The sequence below is a fragment of the Polypterus senegalus genome, chromosome 3, assembly GCF_016835505.1.
Source record: "Polypterus senegalus isolate Bchr_013 chromosome 3, ASM1683550v1, whole genome shotgun sequence".
Classification (NCBI taxonomy): Eukaryota; Metazoa; Chordata; class Cladistia; order Polypteriformes; family Polypteridae; genus Polypterus; species Polypterus senegalus.
In genome coordinates, this window is record NC_053156.1 from 49,421,541 (window position 1) to 49,446,623 (window position 25,083).

The 25,083-nt window shown below is 37.9% G+C and overlaps 1 protein-coding gene across 8 annotated transcripts in view; it reads left to right on the forward strand.

The window, feature by feature from the left end:
- Nucleotides 1–395: 395 nt before the first annotated feature.
- The window catches only part of LOC120525126 (NXPE family member 3-like), a 172,213-nt gene continuing 147,525 nt past the window's right edge, over nt 396–25,083 (forward strand). For 7 of the 8 annotated variants that reach the window (XR_005632893.1, XM_039747171.1, XM_039747168.1 and 4 more), the window contains exon 1: nt 396–672. The gene's annotated coding sequence lies outside the window, so the exon portion shown is untranslated. Of the gene's footprint in view, nt 673–922; nt 1,183–25,083 lie in introns of those variants that run through there. The other variant, XM_039747169.1, reaches the window with a different exon arrangement.

Consider the following 25,083-nt stretch of genomic DNA (forward strand, 5'->3'; position numbering starts at 1 on the left):
AGGTTCATTTAAATGTATTATATTCTATTACCATTTTAAAGTTCTGAGTAGGATCTGGGAGTTTCTGCAGACCAGTCTTCTATAAAAACCATAATCAACGATGTACACAACTTGATTTTTTTGGTTTGACATATTGGTTCCAGATCATATAGTAACCACCTTCTACCAACAGAATTCTCCTACTGAAATGATGGCAGTTTAAAGGAATCAGCACAATAGCCGTTTAAAAAGAAATTATAATTTTAAGATGTTACATAAGTGAAATCAAGGGCTTATAAATGTGCTTGATAGTCTTCTTTAAAAAAAATTAAGTGAAATTTGTTTCAGAATGCAATTAAGAAGTTTAATTTGGAGCTTTATTGTGTGGTTTTACTTGGCATGAAGATAATTTTTCAAATATTTATTAACATCGTTTAGCTTTCAATTTCATCTAGGAGGTGGAGCTTACTAAGCAGAAGTAAAAAAATTGAGATAAATTCAAAGCAACTGATTTAGCAACTCTTTGTTCAGTCATTGAGCTCTGTGACATTTGGATTAGGAGCAGGTTTAACTATCAGATCTTTTATAGTTACAAAAAAAGCAAAAAAAAAGCAAATAAACAACAAAATGGATATTTTTACCCAGAAGAGGAGGTTTGGATATTAATTACATTGTTGATCACTCAGATTACTGGTAAGCTGACAATTTAATACATCCTTATTGCAAAAAACAAGCTAGATAGTGTCCGAGTTGTGTGTAGATAAAAGGAAGCATGGTAATGCTGCTGCTTGGCACAGATAGAGGAGAAAAAAAGACTAAAAAAAGAGTGCAGACGAATGACACCGTCTGTAAGCGCGCCACATGCAACAACTTGTCTCTTCTAACGCTATATATACAACTGCAATGGCACAGAGCTCAGTGCTGTTGCCATACTACTTCAGAGTCCTGTATTAAACTTTTGACATTGGCAAGGTCTGTGACAAGGTAGCAGACTCCCTCTGTGTTTTTGTGAGTTTCCTCCAAAATCACAAAAATGTATGTTTTAGTTTAGTTAGTGACTTTAAATTGATCCTGCATGAGTGTGAGTGTGTGGCTCTGAATTGTCATGGACTGGCATCCTGTCCAGGCTTGGTTCCTGCCTTGTGATAACTGCTGCAGATATCAATCAACTCTGACCACTGGTGATTCTGAACATGGAATAAAGTGAGTTTTTATAATAAGAGTGTATATGTAGCATACGTGTACTACTGCTGTTCATACATGAATACATGAATACTATGGGAAATAACTAGGGTGATCCGGTTTCCTCCCACAGTCCAAAGACATGCATGTTAGGTGGATTGGCAATTCTAAATTGTCCCTAGTGTGTGCCTTGTGTGTGGGTGTGTGTGTCCTGCGGTGGGTTGGCGCCCTGCCCATGATTGGTTCCTGCCTTGCGCCCAGTGTTGGCTGGGATTGGCTCCAGCAGACCCCCGTGACCCTGTGTTTGGATTCAACGGGTTGGAAAATGGATGGATGGAGAACTAGGTGAAAAAATGATATGGAGTCTTCCATACTTTACCTTTCATTTGAGAAAACTGCATAATTGCATTAATTATGACATCTGAAGATTTACTGTTTAAAATATTGTATTAATAAGAAATGTTTCATTTTTACATTTAAAGATGTTTTATTTCCATACTTATTTTTACATAAAAGAAGAAAATGAAGTTACCTATTCATATTGTTAAGTACATTCACAAACCTTCTTAATGAAATACAGAGTTGTAGTTGCTACCAGTGTTGGCTGCAAGATGGGAAAATTATTTTTTTTTTAATTTAGAAAAACATATAAGTGCAAAGTTTGTTCTGAATTTAAACTAGACATGTTATTTGAATGAACTGTTTATTGTATAGGATAAGGCTGAATCCATCCATCCATCCTTTATCCTACCCACTATATCCTAACACAGGGTCACGGGGGTCTGCTGAAGCCAACCCCAACCAACACAGGAAACAAACCCCAGGCAGGGTGCCAGCCCACCACAGGGTATACACACATACACCAAGTACACACTAGGGACAATTTAGGATCACCAATGCACCTAACCTGCATGTCTTTGGGAGGAAACCCACGCAGACACAGGGAGAACATGCAAACATTGGAAGTGAACCCGGGTCTCCTAACTGCGAGGCAGCAGCACTACCACTGCACCACCGTGCCGCCCAGGCTGAATCCTGCTTTTGTAAATTCACTAGTATATCTGTATAACATTTTTAAAACAATGAATAACCAATGATACCTTTGTTCATATTTTCTAAAATATCCTATGGAAAATTTATTTTGTTCATACTTTTGCTAATGCTATGTTGAGTAAAAAGCAATTACAAACTGTTAACTGCACAAAGAGAGCATGACCCTAATCAAAGAAGCAGCAAAAACAGCGGAATGGCTGCTTTTTGGTTATGGCCCCATATAAAAAATAACAAAGAAAAATGTACATGCAACCACAAAAAAGACACATTGTGTTAATGCAAAATTACTGCATTTATCTGTTGATATTTTTTATCTAAACTGCATGCTTTGACTCCCATTTATGTACTGAACCCTTGAATTCAGTTTTATCTTGCAGTATTAAACCTTCTGCACTGAGTTTATCTGCTAATGTTATGAAATGTTTGTTAATATTTTGCAAGTTTCATTAAGTCATTGAACAGGCACAGCTATCTGCTGGAAACGTTTTGTGCAACTGTTGCCTTTTTACTCAAACTAGATACCCTTACAAGAGATCTAATCACCAAGCTGTTAACATAAAATTATGTGCATTTACTAATTAAAATCTATCTATCTATCTATCTATCTATCTATCTATCTATCTATCTATCTATCTATCTATCTATCTATCTATCTAATGTATTTATTATAGAACCTTACATCTATCTTAAAATTATTTTAATAAATTCTTTCCATTTCCTGTATCTGGCAGAGTAGGTACATGACACATCAGTGCAAGACAAAACTTTCATACTAGAATTGATCAAATTCTAGTATGAAAAAACATTCAAGCAAGGATACATTTTCTGTACAAATATGGCTGGACAGATAAACTTTTTTGAAAGGAATAAAAAAGTGACCAAATGAAGTTACCACCATGGTTTATATATACAGTAGTTATTTGGCTTAGGGGATGCCACTAATTTTTACATTTAACAAAGAAGCATTCTTTTATTTTGTTCTACCACACAATTGCTTCAAAATTATACAAGAATTAGTGTATTTTTACCCAAATAGTTAAATTTGTTTGTCACGTGTAGTGAGTACTTCATGATTCCATTTTGCATTTGTATTCTAAGACAGATAAAATTCATCCTCAGTTTTCCCACCTGGTTAAGGTCAACAGAAGGTTACAAGGAGTGCAACTCTGGACAAAAACCCATCATGAATCCGGGACATGATGCCAGTCAATTGCAAGTGTAGTCCACTTACTAGCACACCTGTCAGATATTGGAAGACATTGGACATCTCAGAGAACATCCCATGCAAACATGGGGAGATTAAGCAAATGCCATAGGAATTGTACCTGATCTTGAATTTTAATCCCGGAACACAGAGCGTTGACATTCTAGGTTACAGAGACCTCAATAATATCCAGATGTTTGGTGGTCATTAGCACTGTGTAAAACCTCCATAGTCACACTAATTTGTAATAGCTCATGCTTAGAAACTGGATGGTAACTCTAACTGCATAAAAGGCCATTCCTTACACTAAGGCAGTTGAATGGGGTCCACAAAGTCCCACAACCACAACATCCCAAGGTATCGTGAAGTGATTTCCATCCATTTAGAAGCAAATTTCAAATCAGGATCAGGCTATTGTAATGCAACCATATCCCATGTAATTGAATATGCCCCAGGTGAAGGTCCAGTAAGGATAAAGCAACATAATCAATTAGTCACTGGAACTAAGGTTACTAGGATTGTGTTGGAGTGTAGTGAAAGACATCAGAGGATGTACAAGACAGTGTGAAAACTAGGAGGCAGAAAAGAGACAGGTGTTTTTGATACTGCAAAATGCCTAGTGACCAGTCAACAGCAAAACATTTGCACTTTAAAAGTGACCCACTTTCTTTGAGAGGACATGTTCTTTAGATTCTATGATTTGTGTACAGAGTGAGCCAATTGCGTGTCATGAATCATGAGTGCAAAAGTAAAAGGAAACATCTAAAATAACGACAAATCACAGGAAATTTGATACCAAAAAAAAAATGAAAGGCATGTCCTTTGAAGATTCTTGTATAATCAGGTGATTTGAAATAAAAACAAAATGAAAAAGACATAAGACTTTTGAAAACACTTGACTTTAACAACTGTGTCTATTAAACATAATTACTCAGTTGAGCACAAGACAACAAATCACAGAACAGATTATCCGAAAAAAACTGAAAATCACACTCAAAATACAAAGAAAGGGGAAAATAAAACTTCTCCTTCCCAAAAGATAGAAGCCCAAACAAATTTTAAAGCATACATTATAATGGCTCCTGAAGATAATGAAAGTAGTTAAAGACGCAAAACTCTGCAAGCCAATTTAAAATTAACTTGTATAACATGATTTTCAGATATGTGAAAGAATGTGGAAACCTCCAGATACTATTGCAAAATCCAAACCCTCAAAAACTGAGCAATATTTCTTCAGATGTCTTAAGAAGAACAGAACGTTACCAGTAAATTTCAATTAGCAAGAATGGGACTTAGTGGCATAACAAGTCTCCCCAGGGTCCATATGCAAAGCCTGGGTCTTTAATGCAGGATGCAAAAAATGCAATGTGAGTCAGAAAGATCTGACATGGCAGTGGATGGTCTTCATTAATTCATGTGACTATTTATCAGTGAAAAACATTCACAAGTTATTACCATACAATGTGTGTTTATTTTCAATCTTTCTTTTTTCAGTGTTATTTGAAGCACTTCTAGAGCACACTAACACAACCTCACTAGTGTCAAGTCTCGACTACGAGTCAGACTGTTTCCCAACACCATTACTCACTTTTTTTGGCACCTTTTTAAGCAACCAATCATCTGTTAACTCCTATGCTATAAATATGTCCAGAAGTTGTTCTGATCCAGAAAAACTGATGCGATAACCTATTAATAAACACAACATAATCACAAAACTAGAACAGTGAAACACTGGTTATGTGACATTAAAATGTAAATCGTCTAAAATCCATACTTGCTCATTCAAGGTGTTCTTTCTAGTACATTCAAGTTGTACATTTCACTAAATTAATCTATCATTCCCTTCATATACAACTCCCTTCTTGGGGTTTCTTAATTGAAAGAATTGTGAATCTGGACAATCTGCCTTGACCTAAAGTGCTACATGGGTAAATTTTATTATTCTGAGCTTCGAAAAAGAACATTCACCTGATGCCACAGTAACTAGGAGATGAAAAAATGAATGAAGACAGTTGAAACTTTACTGATGTTAGCTGAAATTCTGCTGTTCTCAACAATTAAAATTCTGGCTTTCACATTTAGATTTATTCCATTAGCAGACACTTTTACTCAAAGTGAATAATAGTACAGGCCAACATAATTGAGTACACATTCATCTGAGGACTGTATTGAAACAAGTGTTACAGGAAAAGGTCACAAAGTTGATCATTACAAGAGAAGGCCTCTAAACCAAACAGAAAAACACAGGACTAGTTCATCATTTCTACAAAGACTCTCATTTTAAAATCAATATGAATTAGACAATCAAAAAACTGCCATCCGAAAAGAAAGGAAAGGAACTGAGCTACTGCGAGGTACTGTACTGTTATCTTCTTTCTCTGCATGATCGTAAATGAAAGCAAGGTTGCCGTACCTGAATTTGAAAAGATTTAAGAAACTGTGATATGATATGAGGGCGGCACGGTGGCGCAGTGGTAGCGCTGCTGCCTCGCAGTTAGGAGATCCGGGTTCGCTTCCCGGGTCCTCCCTGCATGGAGTTTGCATGTTCTCCCGTGTCTGCGTGGGTTTCCTCCGGGCACTCAGGATTCCTCCCACAATCCAAAGACATGCAGGTTAGGTGGATTGGCGATTCTAAATTGGCCTTGGTGTGTGGGTGTGTTTGTGTGTGTCCTGCGGTGGGTTGGCACCCTGCCCAGGATTGGTTCCTGCCTTGTGCGCTGGATTGGCTCCGGCAGACCCCCGTGACCCTGTATTTGGATTCAGCGGGTTAGAAAATGGATGGATGGATGATATAATATGAGGCATAATGGATGACCACTAGTGCTTTTACCTGATTTAAGAAAGCCTGACTTGTTAGAGAGTCTCGATTGTGACATAACTGCTGCTAACAATTGGCTTGCCTGGGTACGCATGCTGTCTTGTGCTATCGATGTCCAAGTATAGCTCAAGTGAAGTTACAGGGAGTGGTCGCAGCACAGACTCAAATCCAGGGAATGTGCTTAAGGATCTTAAAGATCATACTAGCAAATTGTGCTTGTGAAAATTTCAGAAGAATAAAAGCATTAATGAAATGATGATGAGGGAGAGAAGAACATCACATGTTACAGTAAGAAAGGAGATTATTTTAATAAGTTGTGACTTGTGAGAGGACTCAATATTAGAATAGTCACATGATTAGTATGGGATGTTATTATAGTCACTTACAACAGCATAAATATTTACAATACAAAGTATAACATGAACACTTAACAGAACATATTGCATTATAAGAAGGCAAATGCAGGGCACATGCAAGTCAGTATATGTGAACTGTGGCCGTGAGGTAATGTAGTAGATCAATGACTATAATAATTGCAATTTGTTGCATAAACGTTATTGTCAGTGAAAATATTCCCCTGTATGTAACCTGCAAGTACCTGTACGTTTAACCCAGGTTTCAATGTAACTCTGGACATTGTAGTGTACAACTTGCCATGGTTAAAAACAGGACTTGGCAAATAAACTCCAATGTCAATAAACGTTTGTGGTTGTGACTTGGTGATAGTCATAAACAAACAGGAAATTGCCTACGCCGTAATATAAATAGAATATCTTGTTTTGAGTTCTCAGTGTCATAGAATCCCTGTATTTTTTGTGTCATAATGTTTCTTGTTGTCTGGCAGTTTGCCGCTGATCTTCAGAAAGGCTGTGTGTGTAATTCATTTTTCGTTCACTGTCTAGGTGCAAGACTTGCTGCCGCTGACCTTTGGATAATGTTGTTCTGTGATTTGTGATACGTTGTCTTTGTTGTTGTAAGGCATCTTGCCTGTGCTGGTTGGTCTCGTGTGATGCAGATGTTTCTGCTTTTGTGCGTTGGTGTGATTATGTAGGCTGGCGAGACCGTTTCTGTTGGTTGCAGCTAGGCTATATGTGCCTTTTCATTTTATTGGGAGGTTTACATTGAAATGAAGGAAAAAAGAGGTGTAAAAAGGTAGTATCATAATGCAGTTTTGGTGAGTAACAAAGGTGGGAGGCCTACTTTAAAGTAAAGGAAAGAGGAGGTGTAAAATGGCAGTGTCATAATGCAGTTTCGGGTCAGTAAGTATGCACTGAATAAACAGTCAAATACCACAGTCGATATTCGGTCACATTGAAGAATTGAAGATAAGACCAAAACTGCATTATTATTCCACACTATTGTTGTGGAGGGATATAGTAGTTGTGGCAACTGTTGTTTGTATCGAGCACGGACGGACAAAAGTGAAATAATATAAGGATAATGAAAAGGCAAGATCGACTTACTGATCTCATGGCTGAAATCAAAAGCCTTAAAGACACTCCTGAAAATTTCACCAACATAGTGCAGCTGTTTGAAACCTTCCACGAGACACATAGTCAAGATGAGGAACTGTATGGAGGAATAATATCTATGCTAAGTAAAGAAAAAACGGCACTTGCAGAAAACCCTAGGATTTGGAATGAATTTAGACTTACTACAGCAGCGTGGCTTACTGATATGAAGAGTTTGTTTAGCAAGTCCACCTGATGAACATCTTGTTAATCAATTCAAAGCGTTACAGCTACAAGGTACAGATCGCAAAGAATCCAGACTTCCACAAACCTCTCAGTTGATGTGAGTTCTCGATAGTCAATGCAGCTCGTCATCCCAGCTAGGCACTGTGGCACCAGCGTCTTCGTCAGTCACACTTGAGCAGTCGGAACTCAATAGAATCCTGCAAAGGCTTCACGTGCCTGAGCTTAAAGGAGAAAAGCAGGAACATTCGGAACAATCTACCACTAACGACGGTGCCCACTCGCAGAGTTACAGACACGATCTGTTCACAGAACAAAAGAGTCTTCAAATATTTCTTAAACACACTGAAGAGGCCACCTCTTTCCATCAGCTAAAAGATACACATGAAAAGAGTCTGGATTGATGCCACCTAGAGATGGAATCACCAGATGTCATTCATTAGCACAGTGTTTCCCAACCTTTTTTGAGCCATGGCACATATTTTACATTAGAAAAATCCCACGGCACACCACCAAACAAAAATGTCACAAAAAGTATATGTAATGACATATAATTATCTTCTAGTTTCAATTTACTCACAATTTACTTACTTAGTGTGAAACCTGGGCCTGTTTAGTTGAACACGATGCTGATATACACGCAGGAATTGAAGAAAGACATACACGGTTTTCCTCGCTAAAGATGCCTGTTTCTTAGTCTGTTCACAAAGCTGAGCTTTCTTCTGACCACTACTCATACGAGGGCCTTCATCTGGGTCACAATTTTCTCCAGGACCCAGTTCGGATTGTGTACTTTTTCTTTTGAGATATTTATCCATTGCTATCACTGCTGTCACAGCCGAAGCATCACTAATTCTACTGTTTGAATGGCAACAGGTAGATACACAGATTAAGAGTATTTAATTGTTCTGCCTATCACTGTCCCATAGACGAACAAAGACAAATTATTTGCAGTAAATAAATAATCATTTTCATACCAATTAAGTGAAATTGAATAATTTTCCACGGTACACTTGATGATCTCTCACGGCACACTAATGTGTCGCGGCACAGTGGTTGGGAATCACTGCATTAACAGACCTGAAGAGCAAGAAGGCACTCAGGACTTTGAGAGTACCTCCATATGCATGGTACTGAACCATTGGATTCTTAGCAGGCTAGCATCTATATTTGAACCTAATGCATGCTGCTACAGAAACCAGTATAGCAACCAGTAAAGGGGAGTGACATGCATATTGAATGAATCATCTGTAGTGGTTTGGTAGCACATGCAGGTGCACCTGCCAGTAAAGAGTTGCAGTAGTCAAGATGTGACAAGCTCAACATCGGAACCAGAAGTTGTGCTGCATATTCCATCAGATCTAGCCTGGTCTTGCCATTGTTATACAGAATGAATCTGCAAGAAAGAGAGACAGTTGTAGTGTGGTCAGTAAATGATAGCTGGTCATTGATCATCACTCCGAGATTGCATACTGACTTGGCAGGTGTTAGGCATAATGAGCCGTACCAGACAGAGGGAAGGTGCTGAGTAGATAGTCTGGCTGGGATATCAAGGAGCACTGTCGCTGCAAGGTTGAGCTGTTACCATCTTCAGTTTCCTCCATAAACTTTGATTATGAATTCGTTACGAGGGAATGGCCTTTGCCCAGACCCATCATGGCAGAAGTTCCATTTGCAAGTACATACCCAGTATTCCTAGACATTATGACATTGAGTGCTCTACTGATAAGAACTTTTAAAATGAGACATCCTCAGATGACCAATCCAGTGGTAGATGTACTGAGCAATTTGGATGGCACCATCTTGCTGGTCTTGATTAAAAGCAAAAAAAAAAGTAAAGAAAGAAAACAATTAAACGATCCATTTTAAACACTAATAAGAAACTGTTAACAAAAACAAACTCATGAACAATAGCAAATAACATTAACGATGCAGGGAAGGTCAACACCAGCTTCATCGCAATATAGAACTGTTTTGTTTTTTTTTTCAAAAGTGCTGTGATGACAATATGTAGAGTTCCCATCATTTAGCATTGCAAAAAGTTGGTTAAACTGTCTCAAACATCAACTGTTGGATGGAAAAAACACATAAAATGTTCAATTTGGCTTAGGTAATACAATGCTCTTCAAAGAAACATGTCCAGCACCTTGTCCTGAAGGTTTGGCTACATCATCCCTATTATTCATTTTTACACATAAGCTTAGTGATACAAATTCAAAGAAATGATTAAGACAACTTTACTCTTTACTTAGTAAACCTTACAGACAGGCCAAAGAATTTCAACTGGAAACTGAGTGACACCTTTAGTTTAGGTACTGCAAAAATGCATCTATTACTCCGTTACTTTTCTGTAACAACTCCTTAACAAAGACTCCTGTCGGTCTTCATTGCTCTTATTAAACATCAGTAGATGGGTTATTCATTTCTGTACATTGTGGCATGTTGACATGGTGGTAAAATGACTTGTTAATATGATGGACTCACAGTTCTTGTACTAAATATGTAATATCAAGAGAAAGGTGTCTCAGTTAAGCCATCTCAGACAACTGAAAAGTTGTATTAGTAAGTCACAATGCGGAGATGAATACACGCTTTACTGATGCTTTGTAAGTGTTATGAAGACCCAAAATAGTGTTCTTGTGACATAATAGTAAATGAGTAATAGTTTCACTTTTGCAGTACCTAAACTAAAGTGTTACTGGCAACTGTTAATGAGAAAATAAGACTAAGCAACTGTCAGAGCAAACCCACAGAACCACCTTCACTTGGTTCATTCACACTCACTCTTATATACATCATGAAATCTGATGGGAGAAAGCATTTAAAAAGTGGGTCTGATAAATTCACCACACTGAAATGGTTGTATGAGAAAGACAAAGCTGTGTTTTTTACAGTAAAGTCAGGAAAGATAAACATACTCTATAGCACAGAAAAGACTGCTTTTAGTTCATTTTCAGGTTTTCTAAAAAACTCTTTACTTTTACAAGGTTTTTTGGTAACATTTTAATTTTGGAATTTTAGCTTGACATCATAGTAATCTCACTTTTGTTGTCTTGCCTTCAGCAATAATTAATCAAACATTTTGGCAAGGCAGTGTGGTGTAGTGGTTAAGGCTTTGGACTTCAAACACTGACACTGTGAGTACTGACACTGTGTGACCATGAGCAAGTCACATGGCCTGCCTGTGATAAGAAATAAGAAATGTAACTGATAATATCATAAATGTTGTAAATCACCTCAGGTAAAGGCATCAGGCAAATAAGTACATGTAAGACTCCTACAATACTTTTTTTTAACTTTCTTTGTTGTAGGATGCAGTCACTGGCTTTTAGACTTAGTATATCAAGGTAACTGAGGCACACTTGTTTTAAGAAACAGAATAATACAATTTATTAATAAACACAATGATTGTAGAAGTATGATAACTGCATATCTATAGCAAAGGCAGACAAACATAAAACAGGCTGACCGTTTACTAGCAATTTAGAGTTATCTTGGTACACCTCAGTCCTCCAGTCCCTGCTTCATAACAAGACTTATGGCTGAACACCATACCATTACCTCCATCTGGACTGCCCTTTCATCTCAGGTTATCTGACCAGGTTATGGCCTACCTGGGGATAATGGCTTATAAAATGTCCTGCACAGACTTATAACAGAGCACCCATTATAGGCAGATTAATGCAAAGCCTTTTACCTCTTGCCAGTCCAGCATTTTCTCTAATTTTAAGAAAGAAAGGATGCAATCAAATCATCAAACTGGCCCTTTTAGGTCAGTTCTTGTCAATGAAGATATAGTGGTAGCTTCCTTGCTCTATACAACATTATATAAGTATAAAGCTAATTTTACAAATAAAGACATACAAAAATGTATCAATCTATATGTTAGATGTTACTCTTTGGTACACTTTACCAGAGATCTTTTGCTCTGTGTTATTGACTTTGAGCTTTTTGCACTGTTGGCTTTGTTACTTGATCTATTTGACTCCCTCTATCCTAATGCCCCCTGCCTGGAATGAGTTTTTTTGTAATTGTGGCGTGTTACATAACCCAAATCTATATAGATATAATATTAAAAGACAATACCCCTCCTTTAGTGATACAGCGGTAAGAAATCACATAGGAGAAATAACTTTTGTTTTCTTTAATGACGGCTTACGCTGCATAACAGATGAAGAAAGCCAATAGCAAGAATCCAGTTCAGGAGTGGGGGCTCAATGTGTAGAGTCTGCCATTTTTGCTGCTGCATTGGAAAGAGTTTCAGGATTGGATGACGTTATGCCCCATCCGTCCGTCAGCTTCAAAGGTGTGTTGGGCAACGCTTCAAGGCTTCTTACTCTTTCTTCATGTGCTGGCCCACACTTAGGTGAATAATACAATTCCAAACAAGGCAAAGAGGATACAGTTGCATGCTGACTCTGACAGACGATAAATAACATACGACTGTTGTCAGTCTGACTGCACGCTTCCTCAGCTGTCTTTATCTCTCTTGTCTTATGCTTTGCCTAGCAGTTCTAAATGATGAGCCTCTGTACTAAATCTGGCTCTGTGTCAACTGTGCATGTAAGTGGAAAGAGAAGTACATTTATAAAATATATTTGTACAGAGGACAGTAACATATTAAACTTATGTTTTGATTACACTCCCTGGTTATGAAGTTTGCTCATTGCTTTGACTATGTTTGTTCTTCTGTTCCTAATAACTTTACAAACTTCCTTCTTGCCATTTTTGGCAGTATACCTAGTTTGGAAGGAAAATGTAACCTCTGGTGACTGGATTAATCTCCTTTCCAGTTACAAATCCAGTGTCTGATATCAAGCGGAAATATTTTGCCCAGCATAGAAAAATGAGTTCAGCTTACGAATATAAACTTAAAAGTGAATTACCATTTTAGGATTGTTTTCATCTGAAGTTGTCTCTGTGGACATGACAGCTCTTCTTTGAGTGACATATTTTTATTATTAGATGAAACTCAGAAACCGCAAGTGGAAGGATGTGTGGTTTACTTTCTCCCCCCCCTGCTAAGTATGCTCTTTTATCAGGACTTGTATGCAACTGAAAATGCAGCAAAATGCCCACTTTGTCCTTTGTTGCTGGCATTGTTAATACTATCAATTGCATTCCAAAGTAAAAAGATAAAGAGTATGTACATATTACATCATAAACCTCCCAATTATGTTTTTTTTAATATTTAATTATGTTTTTTTACAGAATTAAATAGAATATGCTCTGAATGTATAATGATTGGGGCGGCACAGTTGCACAGTGGGTAGCGCTGCTGCCTCGCAGTTAGGCGACCTAAGTTCGCTTCCTGGGTCCTCCCTGAGTGGAGTTTGCATGTTCTCCCCGTGTCTGCGTGGGTTTCCTCCATGTAGTCCAGTTTCCTCCCCCAGTCCAAAGACATGCAGGTTGGGTGCATTGGTGACCCTAAATTGTGTCTAGTGTTGTGCTTGGTGTGTGGGTGTGTGTGACCTGTGGTGGGCTGGCGCCCTGCCCGGGGTTTGTTTCCTGCCTTGCGCCCTGTGTTGGCTGGGATTGGCTTCAGCAGACCCCCGTGACCCTGTGTAAGGATATAGAGGGTTGGATAATGGATGGATGTATAATGATTGTGCAAGGCAGCAGCAGTAATTTTGGGTGTTGAAATTGTAGTGTGTTTAGACAAGTATTGCATTTCACAACTTATCTTGTTTCTCTGTAGACTCATGTTTTATAACCAAGAACAGAATAGCAGCGTGAACCTTAAATGTGATTCCAAATAAGGCCAATTATGTCTATAAGTTACTGTAATTAGAGCGTTAGAACAATCTAGACTATAGCAGGCCATTTATCCCAACAAATCTCACCAGTCCTATCCATTTAATTCTTCCAAAATAACATCAAGTCTAGTTTAAAAGTCCCTAAAGTCCTCCTGTTCACCACACTATTTTGTTATTTATTCCAAATTCTAAGGTTCTCTGTATAAAGAAAAACTTCCAAATGTTTGTGCAAAATTTACCTTTAACAAGTTTCCAACTGTATCCCCGTGTTTTTGATGAACTCCTTTTAAATTAACAGTCTTGATCCACTGTAATAATTTCCTTCATAATTTTAAACATTTGCAATCATGTCTCCTCTTAAGTTTTTCTTAAACTAAAAAGGGGCTCAGTCAGACGTGAGAGAACATCAGCACTGATGTATGCAGCCCCGTGGACAGTGGCGAATATCAAAAGGAAATGCCTGTAAACTAAAAACCACTGAGTGTGCTGGGCATTCGTATCTTCCTGTCTATAGAGCCACTGGAACAGGGCATGGTCAGTCACTAGGGCAAACCACCATCCCCACAAATAGTACCGGAGGGCTTCCACAGCCCACTTAATTGATAAACATTCTTTCTCAATGGTCGAGTAATTCCTGGGAAGCAGTTTGCTACTGAGAAACATGATTTGGTGTTCTTCCCCTTCAAAACTTTATGAAAGCACTGCTCCTAAACCGAAAGCACTTGCATCCGTCTGCAGAATAAATTCCCTTGAAAAGTCCACATTCCACAGAACCAGGAATGAGGATAAAGCAGCTTTTAGGTCTGAGAAGGTTCTGTCACAGGCGTTGGTTCAGACAACATTACAGTTCTTCCTGCCCTTTGTCAAGTCATTGAAGCGGGGTGGCACAATGTGCAAAATTGGGAATGAACTGCCTATAGTATCCCGTGAGCCGGAGGAAGGTACAAATCTGCCTCTGTGTTTTGGAACGTGAATACATAAGCATCTCCCCCACCTTGTTCATTTGAGGCTTGAGCAAACCCTTCCCATGGTTATATCTCAAATGATGGGTTTCCAACATGCCCAGAGTGCATTTCTTAGGGTTAGCCATCAACCCCACCAGCCTCAAACTGTCAAGAACAGCCTGCAGGCAGACAAGATGAGATCTCCAGTCGTTACTGAAAATGAATACATTGTCTAACTCAGTGTTTCCCAACCTCGGTCCTGGGGGCCCACTGTGGCTGCAGGTTTTTGTTCCAACCAGATTCCTAATCAGTGACAACACCTGATAACACTGATCTCATTTAATTAGCTGGTATTATTTTTCTTTTATTCTGCATTCAGAAAAGCACAGCAGCATGATTTTTACATTTATAAGACATTTAGAAATATTTCTGTTTTTGCTATCGATTTCTTAACTCTCTTTTGTTGATTTCATTATATTTTGCCCTTTCTCTGTGCAGTTTTTCCCCTTCATTGTATCTTATTAATGACAATTAAAAATAAGTACAACAGATACGCTGTCAAAGAACACTGAATACTTTAGGGCTGCAACTACTTTAGCATCAGACCCACTAATCAGTAAATAACGGATTAATTGAACAATTAGAACACCTAGAAAAATAGAATGAAAATCAAGATGAAAATATTGTTAAATATTTAAAAATATATTTTTTTGCCAAACTTAGTTTTCTATTTTCTATACTGTTCCCAAAACACAGAACTTGGGAAATAACACATCACTTAATTAGCCCAGGAGTCCAATTAAAAACAGAAGCTGGTTGGAACAAAAACCTGCAGTCACAGCTCCTGCCGAAAAGTGGAGTGCCTATGGAAGTCTACTAATCTGGAAGTTCATCATTCATACTTAAAGGATTTACTTGCTTCTTTTAATTCTTTGGTTAAGGATGCTAGAGCTTATTTTTCTAATCTTATTCTGACTCACAAGCATAATCCCAAAGTGCTATTTGATACTGTTCACAATATTATTTCTCCATCTCAATCTATTACTCAGGTTTTTTCTGATAGTGATTGTAATAATTTTCTTACATTTTTTATTGGCAAGGTTAATGTTGTTTGGGCTAATATTGTTCCAGCTCTCTTACCTAGTGCTTTAATTCACTCATGTTCTAAGTCTTTTGTGTTCTCAGAAGTTTCTCTTTTGGATTTTTCTGACTTGCTCAGGAAGATGAAACCTTCATCATGTCCTACTGACCTGTTGCCAACATCATTAATCTTTGAGTTTTATAAGTCCGTGCCTTTTGAATATCATAAATTGCTCCTTGGGATCTGGTGTGGTTCCATCATATTTTAAACATGCTGTAATTCAACCATTGTTGAAAAAAACTAATTCTGATCCCTCTATTTTGAGTAATTACAGGCCAATTTCAAAACTGCCTTAACTTGCCAAAGTTTTGGAAAAGATGGTTGAACAGCAACTTTGTGCCTTCTTAGAAAAGCAGCAGTTCTTTGATTCTTTTCAATCTGGTTTTCAGAGGCGACATTCTACAGAAACGGCTCTTCTAAAAGATTTTAATGATCTTTTAATTGCTTGCGATGCAGGAAGGTGCTCTGTGCTTGTAAGGTTAGATCTTACCGCAACTTTTGATACGGTGGACTATTGGATCTTAATTAATAGATTAGAGCTGTTAGGTGTCTCTGGCTCTGCTTTGGACTGGTTCTCTTCTTATTTCTCAAATAGGAGTTTCTCAGTCGGTGTGGCTGGCTTTTCATCTGACTCTGCTAATTTGACATGTGGAGTGGCACAGGGCTCGGTTCTTGGACGTGATTTTCTCTTTATATATTCTTCCTCTATCACAGATTCTTAACTCTTTTAAGGACATCTTGTATCATCTATATGCAGATGATATACAGCTTTATTTTTCATTTAAGCCTAACCAAATTAATACTTTGGTCACTTTGGTTGATTTTCTGTCTCAGGTTAATGACTGGCTCAGTAGTAATTACCTGCAATTCAATTCAGGAAAAACTGAGGTACTAATTGTTGCTCCTCCTGTTCTTCATTCTGAGATCAGTTTAAAATTATCTTCAGTCTCTCTTGTTATTAAGTCGAGTCTATGTAACCTTGGAGTTATTTTTGACCAGTCACTGACATTTGATGAATATGTAAGGTCAGTCAGCCTCTCGTGTTTCTTTCATTTAAGAAATCTCTCAAAACTAAGAAATGTTGTTTCAAAATCAGATTTGGAGATGCTTGTTCATTCTGTTATTTCCTCACGGCTTGATTACTTTAATGCTCTCTTTACAGGTTTGAGCAAGTCCTCTGTCTCACGCCTTCAGTTAGTTCAAAATGCAGCTGTCGGGCTTCTAACTCACGCTAGCCGGAGTGATCATATCACCTCCATTCTGTGCACACCGCACTGGCTCCCAGTGTTTTATAGAATTCATTTTAAAGTTTTGGTACTTACTTTCAGAGCTTTGCATGGACAAGCTCCTGAGTACCTAACCAGCCTGCTCCAACGCCATACAGCTTGCCGGACTCTAAGATCTGGGCAGCAGGGCCTTCTCGTTGTCCCACACACTCAGCTAAATACCCTTGGGGATCATGCCTTTCAGTCTGTGGCACCAAGAGTATGGAATAGCCTGTCTTGTGGTCTGCATGAAGTCGAGTTTGTGTTTCCTGAAGAGGCATTAGCTCTCTTGGAAATGTGTTCTTTTGAAATTGTGGCATATTAAATAACTAAATAATATCGTAATATTCCAGAAAAGGCGATATCCCTCCCATCGTGATTACGGCGGTACAAGAATCACATGAGAAAAAATATCTTTTAGCTTACATTTACTGACGGTTAACGCATTTACAGATGGGAGGCAAATGTACAGACTTTTTATTCAGGTGGGAATCTGGATCAACACAGCCTGCCATTTTTCGTCCCCACGCTGGGAGGTTTTTCGAACTTTGTCGACACAGCCTCGAAGGGTCTGGCTGCTGTCCAAGCCTTTATACTGTTCTTCTTCAACTTGCTGGTCTTCTCTGTCTCCAAACAAGGGCTGAATTCCTTCTCCACAAAATACAGAAATATCATAGTGCTTATATGCCGGTTCTCATTCTCCCAATAAGGAAAGAAGATTTTGTGCTGACAGAGGACAGAAATACCCTATTCTGTGTTTAATCTGACTACACAAGCTTCCAGTTGTCTTTGGCTATCTAATCCAATGCTTGGCTAGTAATTCTCTGCTGAGCCCCTGTGTGCCAAATTTAACATGCACATGTGAATAAAACTCAACAGTATTGTCCAGATATAGTGACATAAAGAAAATGTAGTATAACAGTTTGTGGATTCTTTTAAAAAACAACTAAAAACATTTCTTTTTATACAAGCTTTTAATCAGTGCTGAATAGTTCCAGTTTCTTTATTTATTGTTTTTATTGGTTTTTTATTGGTCTCTATTTAGCTTACTATTCATTCATTCAGAAATACAAGTAAGACATTTTGTTAGTGAATCCAGAGAGTCGGTGTCATCAGGTGCTATTGATAAGTACAGCTGTGTGTCATCAACATAGCTGTGGTAACTCACGTTGTGCCCTGAGATAATCTGACCTAACGGAAGCATATAGATTGAGAAGAGCAGCGGACCCAGGATAGAGCCTTGTGGAACACCATATCGGATATCATGTGTCTTTGAATTGTGATGTACTACAACTAACAAAGATTTTTCTCCCTGCCAGGTAGGATTCAGACCAATTTAGGACCCTGCCAGAGAGGCCCACCCATTGACTAAGACAATTTCTAAGAATACTGTGATACAGTAACACTGGGCATAGTCACAATCTTGTGTTCACCAATTTCTGTTTGGCCAGTTGTGGCCAAAAAGACTTCTGAGTTCCTCTCAATCAGTGATAGCAATTCTGCCTTCTGAGTGTCAGTTAACTCATCCCCAATAATTTCAATCTGAAGGACCGCTATGGACAAGACCTGCTGGGGGTCATGCCACTCCTTTAAAAGATTAATATACAAAATTTGTACAGGTGTGTGTCAACTGGGAATTCTGACTTTATAAGTCACTGGGGACATATGCTCTTCAATCATTTAGCCTTTCAGCCCCAAATTTATGCAGATCCGATGGGATCAACACCAGTACATGATCCCCCTTCTTAAACTTGCGTAGCTTACTTGTCTTATCATAATCACTTTTCTGTGCCACCTGTTCGTTCCACCACAATAGAGGACAACTTGGAAATATGTTCCTGCAGCAAAATGACTCAGTTGACAAACCTCCCCCCATGAGGTGCTCCGATAGTCCTCGTCCACTCTTCTCGAAAAATGTCTAACACCCAATGCAGTCAGTAAACAGGAGATTGGGTCGTCATGGGCCATCCGCCAAATCACCTCTTTTAGTGGTTTTATTAAATCATTCAGTCAGACAATTTGTTTGCCAATGATAACTGTGAAGTGTAACTGCTTCATTGCAAAACTTTCGCATAGTTGCTTCATGATTCCATAGATAAAGGGCATGCCCTAATCAGTCAAAATCTCACAAGGGATACCAATATGCGTGAACATTTCTGAGAGTGCTTTTGCAATACTCTGGGCGTCCACCCGCCACAGCACAGCCACTTCTGGGTATCTTGTGGCATAATCGACTAACACAAGCATACACTGAAACCCATTTTTACTCTTGGGAAGTGGGCCAACAATATATAGTCCCATCCTTTCAAAGGGGACATCTAAAATAGCCATTGGTACAAGTGGTGTCATAGTGGGTCTGTGAAGAGAAACTATTTGACAGTTGATGCAGGCCATACAGATTAGCTCCACATCCTGGCCCATATTCACCCAAGCAATCAGAAGTCACCCAATACAGGAATCCATTCTTAATTTAAAATGTGGTGCTTTAAATTTTAGGTCCTCTCTCTCCAGATAGTAAGAGTCAAAGCAGAATAGGAAGCACTGTGTGTAGTCCGAGGGAGCCATCTTCATCAGCATATCCCTGGGAGCGTGAAGACAGGAAAACCCACAGGCGCCTTATTTTGCTCCGCCAGTATTGGGATGTTCAATCAGTGCAAACCCCACTTCTGGTACCATGTGACGTGTGAGTCAGTGTCTTGCACCCTAAAGACGATGCCGAGTCTCAGTACTTTAGTAAAATCAGCTATATTCAACTCAAAATAGGAAAAGCAAGGTTATTTATTGTAGTGGGATCTACCATTCTACTATGCACACATACAGAAAAAACAGGTAGGGTTGGGGCCAGGTCATTGGCCAAGTTATAATGTTTCCTGCATCACCATCAGGCTATCGGCACTTTGTGCATGGCAGCGGTCAGCTTGTAGTTGTTTCTGTGGCTCTGCGAACCTGCTTGCCTCTACAATGGACAAGCAACCCTCAACAGACATGGCAGTAGCACCTCTGCGTGCCGTCCCGTAAGGGAGGATTGAGGCAATCGCGCTTCTGCAAGTTGACCTGTTAGGGAGGGTCTTAAAAGTTCTCTCAACATCAGAATAAATAATATCATATGCTCAGCTTTGATCATATCCTTTAGTTGCTTCTTCACAGAATTCCAGCATGTTGGTAAAACATGACCTCCCTCTTCTGAACCCATGCTGACTGTTCAGTAAAACTCTTGTTACTGCCATGTGTTGCTCAATCCTTCCTTTAATCATTTCTTTTATCAGTTTTCCTGTAATGAATGTCAAGCTTCCTGGCCTGTAGTTGGTTGGATCTGCCTGGTCAACTTTTTATATAATGGGATAATATTTGTCATTTTCCAGTGCTGTGGTAATTCCCCAGTGCACAGTGACTTCCAAAAAATATGCATCAAGAGTTTATATATGTACTTGCTAACCTCCTTAAGAACTCGATGAATTAGTGATTTGTTTAATTTCAGCCTATTTAATCTAAGCAGTACTCTTCCCCTTTACTGCTGGAAGGTTATCTACTTCCTCACACATGAAAACCTCTGAAAAATGCAAGTTTAGAGCATCTAATATTTCACTATTTTTTAAATTTCCTTTTACTATGTTTGAGGCAATTCACCTCCTCATTGATTGTTCTTTTATTACTAAAATACTGAAAGAATCTCTTCAGGTCATCTTTCATCTTTCATCTTATCTGCTATATTCCTCTCTATGTGCCTTTTAGCCTCCGTAATATCTTTCTTAATGCTTTCCCTCATGTTCCCATACGCCCTACGATTCACATTGGAGTTATTAATCTTATACAGTTATTTATTCCATTGCAGCTTCTTTTTCAATTCTTTATTAACCCACTGTGGAGTTTTTTTAATTTCCTACTAATTCCAAAGTTAGATATGTACCTGTCCTACATTATATAAAAAACATATTTAAACCTCTTCCACTGCTCTTCGACTGTCTCTACACTTAAAAACTTATCCCAGTCTATCCTCCTTAGACTTCCTTGCATCTGCTCAAAATTTGCCCTACCAAAATTATGTTTTATTTATTTTTTATTTTATTGATTTTATTAAAATCAAATAACATTCCATACACATAACTCAAGTTTTACAACAAAAAGATTCTAAACAAATCAACCCCTACCCTTGAGAAAGAGAGCTAGGCTAGCAGTGTAAAATGTTATGCTAGTAAAAATACAGTAAGTGACTAGATAAATTAAAAAATGAATAAAGATAAATGGAGTAAAAGAGGGGAGAGAACCTGCTTTCTCAATTAAAATGCTTATTCTAAAATGTTATTGATTAGATCCTGCCAAATTTTGAAAAAGTTTTGTACAGACCCTCTAAGTACGAATTGATTTTTTCCAGTTTCAAATAGTATATGACATCAGTTACCCAGTGACTTAGAATAGGTTAGTTAGGATTCTTCCAGTTGATAAGTCTATGTGCCAGTAGTGTAGTAAAGGCAATTACAGTTTGTTAGTCCTTCTCCATTTTAAGACACTCTGTTAAACAGTGTGTGCGTCAAACTGGTGTGTGTCTGTGGCAGCAAATCCTGATCCTCGATAAGAAGGATGAGGCAGACCAGAATTAAGGTAGAAAGATCTCAATTAACTGCTGAATGTTGCAAAGGAAAGAATAGTTGCAATGGCTTTGTAGAACTTAATGTTTATTTGCAGACAAATATTTATGTGTGGTTTCTGAAACAGAACAAATACAATAACATAAAATAACTCACAAAATAAAGGCTCAGAGAACGCTAAACAGGTAATGCCCAAAAAGGTTAGTAGATGGCAGCAGAAATTAATAGAGCACTATGAAGTGCTGTAGTTGACAAAAGGCACTACAGTAAATAAAACTTAGGAAATACGTTAGCGCTGTACAGACTCAGAAAAATCACAGCTTAAGCAACTATTACCAAGTCTGTTTTCTTGAAGCTCTTATATATTAATAAAGAAGATACATTTCTGAATGTACTTATACAGTTTTGAACGTTAAACTGAACACACTTTGACATAAAGGGTTGTCTGAACTTGTTAGTAAAACGTTACGAGCTTTACCATTACTTGCAGAAAATTATTTCTAATAAAATAAACAGCAAAGCATAACTTACATCAAACAGACACACACAAAGTCAACAAACAATTGAATAAATGCGTGTGCGTGCAGACTCCTGAAAGTACAGCGTTTTCCGCGTATCAGATACAGAAAACAACACGTGCGCAAGCTCACGCAGAACCTGTGAGCGTGATGACGCAACAAACAGCATGCTCAGACTTTTGTACACCCTCTGTAAGTACCCAGCTGTTAGTGGATTAGGAGGGATTGTGACACCAAGGCTGTCTGAAAGGCATTTAAAGATTTTGGTCCAAAATGATGTTAATTTCGTGCAGGCCCAAAACATGTGGCCAAGTGAGGCCGGAACTTGATTGCAGTGTTTGCAGGTTGGATCTTGCTCTAGAAACATTTTGGACAAATTTAAATGAGAGAGATGTGCGCGATGTATAATTTTGAGTTGAATAATTCTATGCTTTGCGCATATGGTGCTCGAGTGAATTCTGTGCATTGCTACTTTCCACTCCTTTTCTGAAATGTTGAGTAAGACATCCTTTTCCCACTGTTCTCTTAGATCTCTGAAAGGGATGGCCTGTAAAATAGTTTTATATATTACGAAAATACTGTCTGATATATACAAGGTGGTTCTTGTACAGAGGTGCCACACATAAAAGCTTCTCTATCTTAAAATACTTCCTACATTGGTTCCATATTCTGAATGAATGAAGCACAATTGGGTTGTTAGTATATTGGCAATAACTTGTATTTATTTATTGGGGTGCACAGCAAGGAGTATAAAGAAGTACTGCAGAATTTTATTTCCATTGTGGACCAAGCCTATGTATGTTCATCTGTTTGTGTCCATGTCCATGTTTTATAGTTTGTATGTTTGCTGTCCAGTAATACAATTGAAAGTTAGGTAGAGTCATGCCACTTAGGTCTTTGTAGGATCTCCCTTTAGATATGTGGATGTTTTGAATTCCAAATAAATGAGGTTATGGTTGAATCTAATTTCTTAAAAAATAATCTATTGATGTACTGCGGTGGGTTGGCACCCTGCCCAGGATTGTTTCCTGCCTTGTGCCCTGTGTTGGCTGGGATTGGCTCCAGCAGACCCCCGTGACCCTGTGTTCGGATTCAGCGGGTTAGAAAATGGTTGGTTGGTTAATCTATTGATGTATATTGGAATGTTTTGAAATAAAAAGAGAAGCTTAAGAAGGATATTCATCTTAACAATGTTAATTCTTACAACCAAAATGAGATGAATGGTTGACCATTAATGCAAGTATTGCTTAATTTTTTCCATACAGACAGCAAAATTTTGTCGATAAAGAGCTTTATGTTTACTTGTGATATTTACCCCTAGGTATTTAAAATGATCTGCAAAGATAAAAGGGAAGGTGCCCAATCTAATATTTTATGCTTAAGAATTCACTGGGAAGATCACACTTTTATTCAAAAAACAGAAATCTTTTGAAATTCTGTATGTGCTGTTAGGACTGCAGGCACATTATTTTGTGGATCTGATATATATATATATATATATATATATATATATATATATATATATATATATATATATATATATATATATATATATATATATATATATATATATATATATATATATATTAAACAACAGTTTTAGTCTTTGCATCCACACTCTTCCAAAACACTAAGAACTGTATTATATTATGGTCACTTGACTTTAGTGGTTTAACCACCTCTACACCCTCAATTTTATCCTGATTATTACAAAATATGTCATGGAGAAAAATTGTCACCAAGAGGCTTTTCACCTGAAAATGAAGGCTATTAGGACTCAGGATAGGCAAACAGAGTTTTAAAGCTTTATTACAATAAAACAACAACACAGACTCAACCCAATTCGGCCAAATGAGATTGAGCCGGGAACAGCTCAAAACTCAAAACTTATATAGTAATTTCTCCGACCTCCGACCTCGTTTAATTAGCTCATTCTGCACCTGTCCTGACTGTCCATTGTTCATCTCTAGTTTCTGTTTTGCTTATTTCTTTCTCTGGCCAAGGCCCATTTATGGGCTTTCCTCTCGTCACTTCCTCTTTCTTGGACTTTCAAGCTGATTTGTCTGATGCCCAAAGCTAAGCTCCAATTGAAAAGAAATATGACATATGCCTTTATTTAATCATTTGCTCGGCATGCTCGACTTGCCTTAATTTCTGCGCTAAAGTTAATTCTAATATATTCTCTATATTTATCTATGCTAGTGCCTGAATATACTAATTTTACTTTCATGCATAACATCATCTTGACCTTGTTTAGAGCAAAGCCTTTTGCTGTCCTAGGCAGTTTCTATGCATCATCCTTTTCCTGTCCTGTCTTTCCTTTCACACACTAGCAATTCTGCTTCAAGCTTAAAAAATAATACAATATGACTGATTTTTTTAGTTAACCATTTGCTTGACTTATCTTATTTGCTTAACATTCTAATTTATGCTTAATCTAATGTTTCAGAAGCTTTTAATTACTTTTATGACTATTTATGCTGATATGCTATTGTGAGCGCTGACGTCGAAAACAATGGAAGAACTTAAACCCAATCAAAGTAAAAATAATTTCTTTATTCTTAATTCTTGGTGAGTAGAGAGAATGTGAGACTGCCTCTTTCCAACTCAGTCAACTGATTTGGATTTTGGCAGAATATCTAAAGTAAACCCGTTCTCTCTTGTATATCCTAGAAAAGAAAAAAAAAACCCTAGCAGTTATTACTGAGGTTATACATAGCTTAGGTTAAATCTTAATTTATGATATACTGGAATGTTCTTAAAACCTGAAACAAACAGCCATTTGCATTCCTAAGGAATACACCCTTCTAATTATACACACTTAGAATCAATGTAAACATTCTTATAGTCCATAAAGATCTTACATTCTTCACAGGGTCTTCTGATAGTATCAGAGGTCAGCCTTTCCTATAAATGATAAAAGTTAGTCATTAATGCTGTGCA